The 18,096-nt window shown below is 35.4% G+C and overlaps 1 pseudogene across 1 annotated transcript; it reads left to right on the top strand.

The window, feature by feature from the left end:
• The first annotated feature begins 422 nt into the window (after nt 1-422).
• LOC308500946 (small ribosomal subunit protein uS12-like) lies at nt 423-857 on the top strand (annotated as a pseudogene). The gene has a single exon. The product of its transcript is annotated as a small ribosomal subunit protein uS12-like (transcript).
• Nucleotides 858-18,096: the final 17,239 nt, after the last annotated feature.

The following is an 18,096-nucleotide window of genomic DNA, read 5'->3' as shown; positions in this document are numbered from 1 at the left end:
GATGAATCAAAATGGAATTCTAAAACTATATTGAACTGAATGAAAATGAAAATACAACACAAAAAAATTTATGGGACAACTAAAACAATGCTAACTGGGAAATTTATATCACTAAGTGCTTAAGTTAGAAAAGAGAAAATGTCTTCTCTCTCAACTCTTAGTCAACCCAGTACTGGAAATCTATGTGCAATAAGAAATAAAATGAAATAAAAGGCATACAGATCAGATGAGAAGAAATAAAACTGTCCTTATTTGTAAATGATACGATGACCTATGTGGTAAGTTTTAAGGAATCTACAAAAATTTCTAAACTGATAATTCTAATAAGTTGATAAACTAAGAAGAAAGTTTTGCAAGGTTACAGCATATAAGACCAACATACAAAAATCAACTGACTTGCTCAGGCATGTGGCACTGGCAGTATGGTCAAGTGTCATGGTCTTCATACTGCCAGGACGCTCTGTAGCCACAGACAAGATCAGAAGTGGCATGATGAACAATACAGCAAGTCCATTTGGATACAGCCCTGAAGGCCAGCCCTTTTGGAGACACTTTCCATGCAAAGGGAATTGTACTGGGAGATGTAGGGGTTGAAGCCAAACAGCTAAATTTTACCATCAGGAAGTGCGTCAGGGTCCATCTGATCACGAATGGCAAAAAGTATCACAGACTTTGTACCCAATGCCAGTTGCTTGAATTTTATTGATGTCAATGATAAAATTCTGGTTGCTGGATTTGGTCGCAAAGGTCATGCTGTTGGTGACATTCCTGGAGTCTGCTTTAAGATTGTCAAAGTAGCTGATGTCTCTCTTTTGGCCTTATCTGAAAGCAAGAAGGAAAGACAAAGATCCTCCTAAGTTTTCATCGTGAAAATATGGGAGTAATGAATTTTTCTTTGAAAAAAAAAATCAAGTGTATTTCTATATATTAGCAACAAACACATAGACGTCAAAATTAAAAATACAATTCCATTTATAATTTTTTAAAAAGAAGAAATACTTCAATAAATGTAGCAAGATGTACAGAACTTGTATTATAAAAACTACAAAATGATAATGCAAAAAATTAAAGAAGGGGTAAATAAATAAAAGACAGACCATATTCATGGATTGGAAGGTCTAACATAATAAGTGCTTGAGGAATCATTTATTATTCCCATGTTCCATTACGTGCTTCCCATATTGATTGATATTTGTAATAGACCGAATAAAGTCCCCAATGATATCCAGTTCTTAATTTTTGGAACCTGTGAATGTCACCCTATATAGCAAAAGGAATTTTGCATATGTGATTAAACTAAGGATACTGAGATTGGTAGATTATCCTGGAATATTGTATGCGTCCTAAATGTAGTCATAAGTGTCCTTATCAGAGGAAGTCTGAGGGATATTTGACATAGAAAGAAACGTAGTAGATATGATGATGAAGCAAGAGGTTAGAGTGATGTGCTTTGAAGATGGGGGAAGCAGCCATAAACCAAATGACAGCCACCAGAAGCTGAAACAATCAAGGAAACAGATTTTCCTCTCAGTTTTCAACAGAAATCAGCCCCACCAATACCCTGACTTCATCCTAGTGAACAGATTTCGCATTCTGTCCAACACTGTGAGACAATAAATTCATGTTGTTTTAAGCCACTAAGTTCGTGGTAATTTATTATAGCCACAATAAAACACTAATATACAGGTCTAATGAAATTTCTAGCAAAATCCCAGCAAGACATACGAGTTGTGACCAAAAACTATGGTGAATGTTTAAAATATATATTACAGGAAAAGACACATTGCCATTAATTCCGCTCAAAATAATCCCCCTCACTTTGAACTCATTTATCCCATCATTCTTGCCACTTTCTGAAGCAGTTCTGGAAGTCCTCTTTCATAAATATCTTTAGTTGCACTGTCCTGGCTGCCTCAATATACTGAATTAATTCAAAATGTTTACTTTTCATGGTCATTTTGACTTTGGGGAAGAACCAGAAGTTGAATAGTGACAGACCCGGTGAATAAGGTGGATGAAGACACACCGTAATGTTTTTATTTGACAGAAATGGACATACCAGAGTGATGTGTGACACAGAGTCTTCTCATGATGGAGGATGAAACCATTTGCCCATTTCATGTTAATGCATTGTTCAAGATCTGTGATTTATGGCACACTTTAAAACACACCTTCTCTCAACGATAGCTCACATCTGACTGACTGCACCGAACAAATTGCAACTTGTCACACACCGTGACTAAGGTTTGATGCGCTTCCCATATTGAAGATCTCTGCCTTTCTGTTGGATGGCACTTGGCAGCAGCATTCACCATATATTTTGATCAACACACACACAAACACACACACACACACACACACACACACACGGTCTGACAATTGAGCTTGTGAACAAGTTGCAATGATATTGCTAACCTTTTTGATATCAGAGGGATTATTTATTATGAATTTCTACCAATTGGACAAATAGTTAACCAAGTTTACTATTTGAAAGTGCTAAAAAGTCTGCGTGAAAAAGTTAGATGACCTGAACTTTTCACCAACAATTCATGGCTCTTGCATCATGACAATGCACCAGCTCACATGGCACTATCTGTGAGGGAGGTTTTTAGTCAGTAAACAAATAAATATACTGGAATACCCTCACTACTCACCTGATCTGGCCTCCAGTGAATTCTTTCTTTACTCAAAGATAAAGGAAGTATTGAAAGGAAGACATTTTGATGACATTCAGGACATCAAAGGTAATATGACGACAGCTCTGATGGCCATTTCAGAAAAAAGACTTCCAAAAAATAGCTTTGAAGGGTGAATTAGATGCTGGGGTCAGTGCATCCTGAAATATATATATATATATATATATTTAAATATAAAAATATATTTTTATATTTAATTTACATTTTTAGTTTATATATTTATATATAAATACATATATTCTAAATTTACCTGAAAAGGCAAAGAAACTAGAATAACTAAAAACAATTTTAAAAAGAATAAATAAAGTAGAAGAAATTATTCTCCCTCATTTCATTATTCCTTATACATCTACAGTAATCAGGTGTGGTATTAGAGAAGGATAGGCACATAAATAAATGGAACACAGAAATTGATTAACAAAAATATGCCCAACTGATTTTTGACAAAGATGCAAAAGCAATTCAATGGAAGAAGTATAGCAGTTTTTTAAAAATTAAAGTTTATTGGGGTGACAATGGTTAGTAAATTTACATAAGTTTCAAGTGTATAATTCTGTAATACATCATCTATATATCACATTGTGTGTTCACCACCTAGAATCAGTTCTCCTTCCAGCACCATATATTTGATCCTGTTTACCCTCGTCTACCATCCCCCTCTCCCCTCTTACCCTCTGGTAACCACTAAACTATTGTCTGTGTCTATGAGTTTTTGTTTGTTTGATGGTGTTTTTCCTTTGTTGCTTTCAGTTTTATATCCATATCAGTGAAATAATATGGTTCTCCAATTTTTCTGTCTGACTTATTTCACTTACCATAATAATCTCAAGGTCTATCCACGTTGTAGCCAATGGCACTGTATCATCTTATGGCAGAATAGTATTCCATTGTGTATATATATAATATCTTCTTTATCCAATCATCTATCGAAGGACACTTTTGTTGTTTCTGTGTCTTGGCTACTGTCAATAAAGCTGCAATGAACATCGGAGCACATATATCTTTGTGGATAAATGTTTTCAGATTTTTTTGGGTAGATACCCAAGAGAGGGATTGCTGGGTCATATGGTAATTCTATTCTTAATTTTTGAGGAAGCTTCACACTGTCTTTCACAGCAGCTGCACTAATCTGAATTTCCACCAACAGTGTATAAGGGTTCCTTTTTCTCCATAGCCTCTCCAACACTTTAGATATGAAGGACGAATAAAGACCTTTCCCAACATACAGAAGCTGAGGGAATTTTCTAATACATGACCTGCATTACAAGAAATACTGAAGGAAGCTATTCAACCTGAAACAAAAAAGCAAAAAAACAAAAAACAAAAAAACAAAAAAAACGCAAAACCATGAGTAGTACTACGAACAGACAGACAGAAACAGGAATTGGCAACCCCTATACCAAATAGGACACTGTACACTTAAACATAGCATACAGACTAAAGAAGGAAAAAGCATTTAAAAAAAAGAGAAAAAGACAACTTGTTAATGCAATGCAGAAATCAACTCTCAGCATAACAGGTATAATTTGTGACAACAAAAACATAAAAGGGGAGAGAGTAAAGGTCTGAACAAGCAAAGGAGAATGGAGAAAGGAAGAAGCTGAAGAAAATGGAGTATTCTAAATATGAAACTTCCTTTTTTATAAGCTTAATGGTAACCACTCAAAAAAAAAACCAGAACTGAAATATGTGTCCTAACAAAAGAAGAGACAGAGGGAAAAATCATAGAATAACACCATACTGAAATAATAGACAGAATAAAAAGGCAAAGAAACAATGGGGACACTGTCCTACCACAAAACAAAAGGTAAAATGATAGGAAATCTTCATATCTCAATAATCACCCAAAATGTAAATGGACTGAACTCACCAATAAAAAGGCACAGAGTAGCAGATTGGATCAAAAAACAAAACACACCCAAATGCTGCCTCCAAGAGACACATCGCAGCCACAAGGACAAATATAGGCTCAAAGTGAAAGGGTGGAAATTGACACTCCAAGCAAATGGTAGTCAGAGAAAAGTAGGAGTAGTCATACTTATATCAGATGAACAGACTTCAGGATAAAAAAGGTAACAAGAGACGAAGATGGATATTTCATAATGATAAAGGGGACTATACAAGACATAACAAGAAGACATAACAAGACATAACAAGAAGACATAACAGTCATCAATATTTATGCCCCCAATCAGGGAGCACTGAAATATACAAAGCAACTACTAACAAAACTAAAGGGAGAAATTTAGCCTTTTCAACAAATAACGTTGGAGTAAGTGGACATCCATAGGCAAAATAGCAAACAAACAAACAAACAAACAAACAAAAAACAACAAATAAACCTTGACCTTCAAAAAATTAACTCAAAATAGATAATGAACTTAAATGTAAAACTGTAAAACTTTTAGGAAAAAAACCAACAAATCTTAAGTAACTAGGGCAAGGCAAAAAGTTCCTAGATTTGACACCAACAGCATAATCTATAAAAAAAAAATATGTTAAATTGGATTTCTTCAAAGCTAAAAACTTTTGCTATGTGAAAGCCCTCTTAAGAGAATAAAAATGCAAGCTACAGACTGGGAGAAAATATTAGAGAAAACTGCATTTCTGATAAAGGACTAGTATCTATAAAGAACTTTCAAAACTCAACAGTAACAAAAAAAAAATTCACTTAAAAAGTGGAGAAAAGTTGTGAACAGACACTTAACCAAAGAGGACAGAGATGGCAAATAAGTTCGTGAAAAGATATTTAACTTCATTAGCTATTAGAGAAATGCAAATTGAAACCACAATGAGATATCACAACACATCTATCAGAATGGCTAAAAAAATAAATAAATAAATAGTGACAACATCAAATGCTGGTGAGAATGCTGAGAAACTGAATCATTCATACATTGCTGGTAATAATACAGAATGGTACAGACACTCTCAAAAACAGTTCGGCAGTTTCTTAAACTAAACATGCAACTTCCATATAACACAGCAATTGCAATCCTGGGCGTTGATCTTAGAGAAATGAAAACTTATGGTCACACAAAAACCTACACATAAATTTATATATGACCTTATTTATAATAACTTCAAACTGGAAATAATCCAGATGTCCTTAAATGGGTGAATCATTAAACAAATCCTGGTGTATCCATACCATGGACTACTACTCACTAACTTAAAAAAAAACACACACAATTATTGGTACATGCAATAACCTGGATGAATCTCTAGAAAATTACAGTGAGTAAAATAATCCAATCTCAAATAGTTACACACTATGTGATTCTATTTATATAAGATTCTTGCAATAACAAAATTATAGAAATGGAGAATAGGTCACCAGGAGTCAGTGGAGGTAGGGTGAGGCTATGTAAGGACAACATGAAACATGTGGTGATGGAAGTGCTTTGTATCTGACACCATCAGTATCAATATTCTGGTTGTGATATAGTTTTCTATATATAGTTTTGCAAGCTGTATAGTTTTGCAAGCTGTTACCATTGGGAGAAACTGAGCAAAAGTTACATAGGATATCTGTTATTTCTTACAACTGCATGTGAATCTATAATAATCCTCAAATAAAGATTTGATTAAACAAATAAAAACAAATGAGGATTTTCAGTTTCAGTCCTGACATGTAAAGACCTTAGAAGTTATAATTTAAACAATTACATTCACAAAAAGTTGAAGAAAATGATCTCAACCACTTTTCTCAGACCCATCAGAGAACTGAGGTTTGGATAAACCACTACCCCAAAATCTGGAGAAACAGGAACATCCTGAGAGACATAGCCATGTTCTGCTTACCAGAGCAACAGCTGCCAGAGTCACAAACTAGTAGAAACACTTAAGTAGTAATTTTGATGAATTACTGGAGGTTGAGTGTTAACTAACATAAAAGTGAGAAATTCCTGGAGGAGGGAAACAGTCTTAGGTTGGCCATCACACTTTTATGAGGCCACTCTTATGGCTCTGGCACAGGTAGGAGAAGAGCAATTGCGTTGAAATATGTCCAGATCCTTCTCCATAACAAAGGCCTAATCTCCAGGAGGAAACAATTTGCCAGAGCCTATTCCACCTGGCTGGAGGGAATTCCTCCCTCAAAGCTCTTCCAGCTTTCCTGTCTCACCTACGGTTGGAAAAACATAGTCAACAAGGGTACAAAGCACAAATGTAATAAATACAAAAAGTTACAAGCATGCTAGATACTGTTCCAACTATATCAACAATTACTTTAAAAGAAAGAAATAGTCAGAATGGAAAAGATATAAAAACCAATATGTTTTGTCTACAAGAAACCCACTTTAAATACTGACTCAACTAGGTTAAAAGTATAGGAATGGGGAAAGATATACCACACTAAAACTAATAAAAAGAAAACTTAAGTAACTATATTAATTTCATACAAAGCAGACTTCAGAACGAGGACTATTGTCATGGACAAAGAGGAGCATTGCATAATGCTAAAGTGGTCAATTCTCCAAGAACACATAACAATCCTAAATGTTCATCCACCTAACAAAAGTACACAAAATACGTGAAGCAAACGGGTAGAACTTAAAGGAAAAATAGACAAAAACGCTATTATAGTTGAAGATTTTAACAGTCTCTGTCAGTAATTGATCAATCAAGTAGGCAGAAAATCAGTAAGGGAGTAGATGAACTGAACAGCACTATCAATCAACTTGAACTAATTGACATTCATCGAAGACTCCATCCAATGATAACAGAATACACATTCTTCTTAAGTTCATATGGAATATTACAGACTGGGCCATGAAGTACTCTTTAACAAACTTAAGAGAGTAGAAATAATACAAAGTGTTGCTCTTATATCACAGTAGAAATAAACTAGGAGTCAGTAACACAAAAATAGCTGGGAAAATCCCCAAATACTTGAAAATTGAACAATGCACTAATAAAATAACCCATGGATCAAGGAAGTCTCAAAAGAAATTTTTAAATATTTTGAATTAAATAGAAATGAATATAAAAATAAAATTTATCAAAATTTGTGGGATGCAGTGAAAGCTTAGAGGGAAATTTACAGCATTAAATGCAAATATTAGAAAAGAAGAAAATGCTAAAAATCAATAACTTAAGAGTTCACCTGTGGAAACTACAGAACAAAGAGTAAATCAAGCCTACAACTAGCAGAATAAACACTTTCTAACTAATTCTTAGGTCAGCATTATCCTTATTCGAAAACAAGATAATGAAGGACAAAGAAAAGAGAATGACAGACCAATATCTCATGAACATACATGCAAAAATCCCCAACAAAATATTAGTAAATCAAATATGAAAATGTATAAGAACTATTATGCACCACAATCAAGTGGGATTTATTCCAGCAAAGCTGTTTCAATATCCAAAATGCAATTAATGTAACATATCACATCAACATTTTAAATCATATGATAATATTAATTAACACAAAAAATCATTTGACAAAATCCAACATGCATTCATGATAAAAACTCTCAGCAAGCTAGGAATAAAAAGGAACTTTTTCAACTTGATAAAGAACATCAAAAAAATCTAGAGATAACCTGATACGTAACGGTGAGAAACTAGATGCTTTCCCTCCAAATCAATACCATGGCAAGGCAAAGCGAGTCCTCTCTCACCACGACTATTCCACATATAAATCCAGCTGGAAATCCTAGCTAGTGCAATAAGACAAGAAAAATGAAACAAAATACATACACACACACACACACACTCACACACACACACACACACATATATATATATATATATATATATATGTATATAAAATACATATATATATATATATATATATGTATATGGGAAACAGAATTGTTTTCATTTCAACATAACTTGAGCGTCTATATAGAAAAACCTAAAGAAACTATTAATATAAAAACTCTTCTGAAACTAATAAACAGTTATAGCAAGGTTGCTGGATAAAAGGTCAATATACAAAAGTTAATTGCATAGGTCATCAAAATGGTGGTGTGAGGTGAGCCTCTGTAAAGCTCCCCTGGAGTTTACAGCTGGTCGAACAACAATAGCTCCACTGGGGACTCCCTGCAAAGCAGACAGGCAGGATGAAGAGGCCCAGTACTGAATTCACCAAAAGGTGGGCAAATTGCACTAGCGGGGGAGGAGGGAAGGGAGAAGTGCGGAGACGGAGACTCGCGGGAGCAGGACGCAGACCTGGCTCAGTGCTCCGAGCTCACTGCATCCCGAACTAATGCGCTGTGGGAGATGAAAGAACTTGGACTGCTAGGGCCCTGCTTGTGGCCCACAGGGCTGAGGGGGCAGCATATAGCACGGCTGAACCCAACGCTAACGGCAGAGACCTCGGAGAAAAGACTGAGGGAAGAAGGCTGAAAACGGTGGTTTAAGCCCTTACTGCCGAGCAGAGAATGGAAGCCTTAGGCACTGAGACTAGCTGCCTCCTCCCTACCATCCCAGAGCTCAACCGCGCACCCATCTGCCTGGTGCTGGAAGTGGAACAGTAGCAGTGTCAGATCAGAAGAACAGAATATTTGCTGTTCTGAGAACTGTGGACCACAGACACAGATTCGCAGGCCGGCTGATTCCGGAAAAGAGGATGGAGCTGTGGAAGCAAAACCAGCTGTGATGGTGGTAGCCAACATTGCTCTGGGCCACCTATCACAAATCACCCCGGCTCTGGCCCCACCTATCTGGGTGGATCCCTGCAGGAGTAAACAGAACTGCTGAAACACAGGCTCTGAATCTGGTGCAGGAAGAGCTTTGGAACTTCAAATGCTCTCCGCATCCCCACACAGACACTGCGCCCTGTGACCCAGGCGAACTGTTAACAGAGGAGAAGGCCGTCTCCCAGGGAATCCCCCCATTGTGTGAGAAGCTGGAAGAGTGCAGAGAAAACGTAGCACTACCGTGTGAGAGAGAAAAAAAGGCTGCAGTCAGAGAGAAAATAAAACATTCTACCAAAAAGTACTGGAAAACAAAAGAAAGACCTCTTCCTATCAACCTGTTGCAGAAGCCACTCCTGTAGATGTGTAGGAAAACAAATAATAAATCAGTAATACCCATGAATAACCAAGGCAACAAGACCGCTCAGAAAGACAGTGAAAAGTCTCCAAAAAAGGAACTTAAAGATATGGAAATATGTGACTTAAATGACAGAGAATTCAATATTGCAGTTCCAAAAAAACTCAACGAGATGCAAGAAAACATAGAAAGGCAGTTTAATGACCTCAGAAACACAATCAAAGAACAACATGAACATTTTATGAAAGAGATTGAAATTTTAAAAAAGAACCAAATAGAATTTCTGGAGATTAAGAACTCAATAGAAGAAATTAAGAATGAAATAACTACGTTAGGTAGTAGAGTTGACCAGATGGAGGAGAGAATCAGTGACATCGAAGATAGAAACCTGGAAATTACACACATGGAAGAAGAAAGAGACTTGAGACTTAAAAGAAATGAAAGAGCTCTACAAGAAACTTCTGACTCCATCAGAAAGAGTTACATAAGAATAATGGGCATACCAGAAGGAGAAGAAAAAGAGAAGGGAACAGAGAATACATTCAAACAAATTGTTGATGAGAACTTCCCAAACTTGTGGACAGAACTGGATCCTCGAATCTAAGAAGCAAATAGAACACCTAATTACCTCAATCCCAACAGGCCTTCTCCAAGGCACATTGTATTGAAGCTGTCAAAAATCAATGACAAAGAAAGAATCCTCAAAGCAGCCAGGGAAAAGAAGATGGTAACCTACAAAGGAAAGCTCATTAGATTATCATCAGATTTTTCAGCAGAAACTCTATAAGCCAGGAGGGTTGGAAACAAATATTCAAACTATTGAAAGAGAGAAATTATGAGCCAGGAATAATATATCCAGCAAAAAGATCCTTTAGATATGAAGGACGAATAAAAACCTTTCCAGACATACAGAAGCTGAGGGAATTTTCTAATACATGACCTGCACTACAAGAAGTACAGAGGAGGCTATTCGACCACCATCAACAGGGACAATTTGTGGCAACATAAAAAGGGGGAGAGTAACGGCCTGAACCGGAATATGGGAATGGAGAAAGTAAGCGTGCTGAAGAAAATGGAATACTCTAAATATCAAACTTTCTTTTACATAAACTTAAGGGTAGCTACTCAAAAAAAAAAAAAAATCCAGAACTGAAACACATACTGTAATAAAAGAGGAAGCAGAGGGAAACATCGTAGAATACCACCACACAGAAAGAACAGACAACAACAAAAAGGCAAAGAAACAAGGGAGACACAGCCTTACCAGAAAACTAAAGATAGAATGACAGGAAATCCTCACATATCAATAATCACCCTAAATGTAAATGGACTGAACTCACCAATAAAAAGGCACAGAGTAGCAGATTGGATCAGAAAACTAAACCCAACCATATGCTGTCTACAAGAGACACATCTCAGCTACAAGGACAAGCATAGACTCAAAGTGAAAGGGTGGAAATTGACACTCCAAGCAAATGGTATCCAGAGAAATCAGGTGTAGCCATAATGATATCATATGAAACAGACTTCAGGGTGGAAAAGATAACAAGAGACAAAGATGGACATTTCATAATGGTAAAGGGGACTATACAACAAAAATATGTAACAGTCATCAATATGTATCCCCCCAATCAGGGAGCACCGAAATATACCAAGCAACTACTAACAGAACTGAAGGGAGAAATTGACCAAAACACAATTATACTAGAGGACTTAAATACATCACTGACAGCTATGGATAGATCATCCAAACAGAAAATAAATAACGAAATAGCAGCCTTAAATGACACCTTAGGTGAAATGGACATAATTGACATATATAGAGCACTTCGTCCTAAAACATCAGACTATACATTCTTTTCGAGTGTACATGGAACATTCTCAAGGATAGACCATATATTGGGACATAATATCAGCCTCAGCAAATTTAAGAAGATTGAAATCATACCAAGCATATTCTCTGATCACAAGGCTTTCAAATTGGATATCAACTGCAAAAAGAAAGCAGGAAAGAAACACAAATGCATGGAGATTAAACAACATACTTTTAAAGAACGACTGGGTCAAAAAAGAAATTAGAGGAGAGATCAAAAGATACATAGAAACAAATGACAATGAAAATACATCCTACCAAAATTTTTGGGATGCAGAGAAAGCACTTTTAAGAGGGAAATTTATATCATTACAGGCCTATCTCAAGAAACAAGAAAAATCCCAAATAAAAAACCTCATGTTACAACTTAAAACTAGAAAAGGAACAAAAAAGGAAACCCAAGGGCAGCAGAAGAAAGGAAATAACAATAATCAGAGCAGAACTAAATGAAATGTGACAAAGAGCTGCTTCTTTGAAAAGATTAACAAAATCGACAAACCCTTGGCTAGACTCACTAGATAAAAAGAGAGCAGACACTAATTAACAAAATCTGAAATGTGAAAGGGAAAGTTATCAGAAACACCACAGAAATACAAAGGATCATGCAAGAATACTATGAAGGACTATATGGCACAAAATTCAATAATGTAGAAGAAATCGACAAGTTTTTAGAAACATAAGGCCTTCCAAGGCAAAACCATGAAGAAGTGGAAAATCTAAACAGACCGATCACCAGTAACGAAATTGAATCAGTCATCCAAAACCTTCCCCAAAGCAAAAGTCCTGGATCAGATGGCTTCACTAGTGAATCACTAGTCACTACCAAACACTCAAACAGGATCTACTACCAATCCTGCTCAAAGTCTTCCAAAAAATTGAAGAAGAGACAGTACTCCCTAACTCATTTTATGAGGTCAACATTACCCTGATACCAAAACCTGGTAAGGACAACACAAACAAGAAAACTACAGACCAATATCTCTGATGAATATACATGCAAAAATCTTACAAAAAATTCTAGCAAATCGAATACAACAATGCATTAAAAAGATTATTCATCACGACCAAGTGGGGTTCATCCCCGGGGCACAAGGATGGTTCAACATCCGCAAATCCTTCAATGTGATACACCACATAAGCAAAATAAAGGACAAAAATCATATGATTATATCAATTGATGCAGAAAAAGCATTTGACAAGATACAACATCCATTTATGATTAAAACACTTAATAAAATTGGTATAGAAGGAAAATACCTTAACATAAGAAAGGCCATATATGACAAGCCCTCAGCTAATCTTATAATTAATGGTGAAAAACTGAAGCCCTTTGCTCTACGTTCAGGAACATGACAGGGCTGTCCCCTATCACCTCTGCTTTTCAACATAGTTATGGAAGGTCTTTCCAGAGCAATCAAGCAAGAGAAAGAATGAAAGGTATCCAAATTGAGAATGAAGAAGTTAAATTATCACTCTTTGAAGATGACATGATGCTATATATAGAAAACCCTAAAGACTCCACCAAAAAGCTATTAGAAACAATCAACGAATACAGTAAAGTTGCTGGCTACAAAATCAACGTACAAAAGTCCATTGCATTCCTATATACTAACAATGAAATCTCAGAAAAAGAAACACAAAAAACAATTCCTGTTGCAGTTGCAGCAAAAAGAATAAAATACTTAGGAATAAACTTAACCAAGGATGTGAAGGACCTATATGCTGAAAACTATAAGACATTTTTGAAAGAAATTGAAGAAGACGTAAAGAAATGGAAAGACATTCCGTGCTCATGGATTGGAAGATTCAGCATAGTTAAAATGACCGTATTACCCAAAGCAATATACAGATTTAATGCAATCTCCATCAAAATCCCAATAGCATTTTTTAAAGAAGTAGAACAAAAAAATCATCAGATTTGTTTGGAACCACAAAAGACCCCGAATAGTCAAAGCAATCTTAAGAAAAAAGAACAATACTGGAGGTATCACACTCCCTGAGTTTAGCTTGTATTACAGGGCTACGATAATCAAAACAACATGGTATTGGCAGAAAAACAGACACATAGACCAATGGAATAGAATTGAGAACCCAGAAATAAAACCACATAAATATGGACAGATAATTTTTGACAAAGAAGCAAAAAACATACAATGAAAGAAAGAGCCTCTTCAATAAACAGTGTGGGAAAATTGGATAGCCACGTGCAAAAGAATGAAACTGGACTGTTACCTGTCACCATGTACCAAAATTAATTCAAAATGGATCAAAGACTTAAGCATAAGACCTGACACAATAGACTGCATAGAAGAAAACATAGGTACCAAACTTATGGAACTTGGGTTCAAAGAGCATTTTATGAATTTGACTCCAAAGGCAATGGAAGTAAAAGCTAAAATAAACGAATGGGACTATATGAAACTTATAAGTTTCTGCATAGCAAAAGAAACCATCAACAAAATAAAGAGGCAACCAACTGAATGGGAGAATAGTTTTGCAAACAGTGCCTCCGATAAGTGGCTGATATGCAAAATATACAAGGAACTCATGAAACTCAAACAACAAAACAAACAACCCAATTGAAAAATGGGCAGAGGAACTGAAGAGACATTTCTCCAAAGAGGACATACAAATGGCAAATAGACATATGGAAAAATGCTCAACACCACTAATCATCAGAGAAATGCAAATAAAAACCACAATGAGATATCACCTCACCCCAGTCAGAATGGCTATCATCAACAAGACAAATAGTAACAAGTGTTGGAGAGGCTGTGGAGAAAAAGGAACCCTCATACACTGTAGGTGGGAATGCAGACTGGTGCAGCTGTTATGGAAGGCAGTGTGGAGGTTCCTCAAAAAATTACGAATAGAATTAGCATATGACCCAGTAATCCCTCTCCTGCATATCTACCCAAAAAATCTGAAAACATTTATCCATAAAGACACATGTGCTCCAATGTTTATTGCAGCTTTGTTTACAGTGGCCAAGACACGGAAACAAGCAAAATGTCCTTCGATAGATGGATGGATAAAGAAGTTGTGGTATATATACACAATGGAGTGCTATTCGGCGGTAAAAAAAGATGATATAGGAACATTTGTGACAACATGGATGGATCTTGAGAGTATAATGCTAAGCGAAATAAGTCAGTCAGAGAAAGCAGAGAACCTTATGATTTCACTGATATATGGTCTGTAAACCAAAAACAAAAAAAGAAGAAGACAAACAAATGAGAAACAAAAATTCATAGACACAGACAATAGTTTAGTGGTTACCAGAGGGTAAGGAGGGTGTGGGGAGGGAGATGAGGGTAAGGGGGATCAAATATATGGTGATGGAAGGAGAACTGACTCTGGGTGGTGGACACACAATGGGATTTATAGATGATGTAATACAGAATTGTACACCTGAAATCTATGTAATTTTACTAACAAATGTCACCCCAATAAATAAATAAAGAAGTTAATGGCTTCTTTACGGCAAGCAATTAGAAATTGAAATTAAAAAAAATACCACTTACAATAGCATAAAAATGAAATAATGCTAAATCTAACAAAATGTGTATAGAATGTATACACAGGAAACTGCAAAAATAATGAAATAAATCAAAGAAGGTCTAATAAATGGAGATTTTTGATAGTCATGGGTTAGGAGATACAATATTGTTAAGATCTCAATTCTTTGCCACTTGATCTATAGATTTAACATAATCTCAATCAAAATATCATCAAGCTATTTTGTATATATTGGCAAACTGCTTAAAAAAATTCATACACATACGTATACCAGGGGTTCCAAAAATGTACATGAGTTGTATTCATCTTTTGTCATCAGTTTATATTATTACAATTTTAGTATAGTTTTTTTTGATTCTGGAACACTTGGATGTCTATATGTCAAAAAAAGCGTAACCTAAACACAGATTTTACACGTTTTACAAAAATTAATTCAAAATGTAAAATTATAAAACTTCTAGAAAAAGATGAAATATAAGAGAAAATCTCTGTGACCTTGAGTTGGTGAGTTTTCAGATACAACACCTAAGTATTTTGATATGTTGGACTTTACTAAAATTAAAATCTTTTTCTCTGTGAAAGACACTCTTAAAAGAGTGAAAATACAAGCCACTACCTGGGAGAAAAATATATCAAAATACAAATTTTTTTTTTTAAATTTTTAAATTAAAGTTTATTTGGGGTGACAATTGTTAGTAAAGTTACATCGATTTCAGGTGTACAATTCTGTAATACATCATCTACTATATCACATTGTGTATTCACCACCCAGAGTCAGTTCTCTTTCTATCACCATATAGAGGGTAAAGTAGACCAATATTTCTTACGAATATATTTACAAATATTCTAAACAAAATACTAGTAAACCAAATTCAGCAAAACATAAGTAAACTGAATATGGGCACATTTAAGAACTAAAACATTATGATCAATTTGGAATTATCCCAGGAATGTTGGTATAGTTTAATATTATATAACAAATCAAAAAACAAAAAAGGTGATATTTCAATGGAGAAAATAATTTGATAAAATTAAATGACTATTCATGATGAGAAGTCATAGTGAACTATGAATTAAAGATTACTTCATATTCTTTTTTTAAAAATTAAATATATTGGGGTGACAATTGTTAGTAAACTTACATAGATTTCAGGTGTACAATTCTGTATTACATCGTCCATAAATCCCATTGTGTGTTCACCACCCAGAGTCAGCTCTCCCTCCATCACCATATATTTGATCCCCTTTACCCTCTTCACCCACATCCCACCCCCTTACCCTCTGGTAACCACTAAATTATTGTCTGTGTCTATGAGTTTTTGTTTCTCATTTGTTTGTCTTGTTCTTTATGGTTTATATACCACATATCAGTGAAATCATAGGGTTCTCTGCTTTTTCTGTCTGACTTATTTCACTTAGCATTATACTTTCAAGATCCATCCATGTTGTCACAAATGCTCCTATATCATCTTTCCTTAACGCCAAATAGTATTCCATTGTGTATATGTACCACAACTTCTTTATCCATTCATCTATCGAAGGACATTTTGGTTGTTTCCATGTCTTGGCCACCGTAAACAAAGCTGCAATGAACATTGGCGTACACGTGTCTCTATAGAGAAATGCTTTTATATTTTGGGGGTAGATACCCAGGAGAGCGATTGCTGGGTCATATGCTAATTCTATTCATAATTTCTTGAGGAACCTCCACACTGCCTTCCATAGCGGTTGCACCAGTCTGCATTCCCACCAACAGTGTATGAGAGTTCCTTTTTCTCCACAGCCTCTCCAACAATTGTTACTATTTATTTTGTTGATGAAAGCCATTCTGACTAAGGTGAGGTGATATCTCATTGTAGTTTTCATTTGCATTTCTCTGATGATTAGCGATGTTGAGCATTTATTCATATGTCTATTTGCCATTTGTATGTCCTCTTTGGAGAAATGTCTCTTCAGGTCCTCTGTCCATTTTTCAATTGGGTTCTTTGTTTTGTTGTTGTTGAGTTTCATGAGTTCCTTGTATATTTTGGATATTAGCCCCTTATCGGAGGCACTGTTTGCAAAAATCTTCTCCCATTCAGTTGGTTGCCTCATTATTTTGTCAATGGTTTCTTTTGCTGTGCAGAAGCTTTTCAGTTTCATATAATCCCATTCGTTTATTTTAGTTTTTACTTCCATTGCCTTTGGAGTCAAATTCATAAAATGCTCTTTGAACCCAAGGTCCGTAAGTTTAGTACCTATGTTTTCTTCAATGCAGTTTATTGTGTCAGGTCTTATGCTTAAGTCTTTGATCCATTTTGAATTAATTTTGTACATGGTGACAGATAGCAGTCCACTTTCATTCTTTTGCACGTAGCTATCCAATTCTGCCAGCACCATTTATTGAAGAGGCTGTCTTTCCTCCATTGTATGTTTTTAGCTTCTTTGTCAAAAATTATCTGTCCATATTTATGTGGTTTTATTTCTGGGTTCTCAATTCTATTCCATTGGTCTTTGTGTCTGTTTTTTTCCGCCAATACCAAGCTGTTTTGATTATTGTAGCCCTGTAGTACAAGCAAAAATCAGGGAGTGTGATACCTCCAGTATTGTTCTTTTTTTTAAAATATTGCTTTGGCTATTCGGGGTCTTTTGTGGTTCCAAACAAATCTGATGATTTTTTGTTCTATTTCTTTAAAAAATGCCATTGGGATTTTAATGGGGATTGCATTAAATCTGTATATGGCTTTGGGTAATATGGCCATTTTAACTATGCTGATTCTTCCAATCCATGAGCACGGAATGTCTTTCCATTTCTTTGTGTCTTCTTCAATTTCTTTCAAAAATGTCTTACAGTTTTCAGCATATAAATCCTTCACATTCTTGGTTAAGTTTATTCCTAGGTATTTTATTCTTTTTGCTGCAATTGCAAAAGGAATTGTTTTTTCTATCTCTTTTTCTGAGATTTCATTGTTGGTATATAGGAAAGCAATGGACTTTTGTACGTTGATTTTGTAGCCAGCAACT

Source organism: Rhinolophus hipposideros (assembly GCF_964194185.1).
Source record: "Rhinolophus hipposideros genome assembly, chromosome: 8".
Classification (NCBI taxonomy): domain Eukaryota; kingdom Metazoa; phylum Chordata; class Mammalia; order Chiroptera; family Rhinolophidae; genus Rhinolophus; species Rhinolophus hipposideros.
This window is presented reverse-complemented; position numbering and strand designations above follow the sequence as displayed.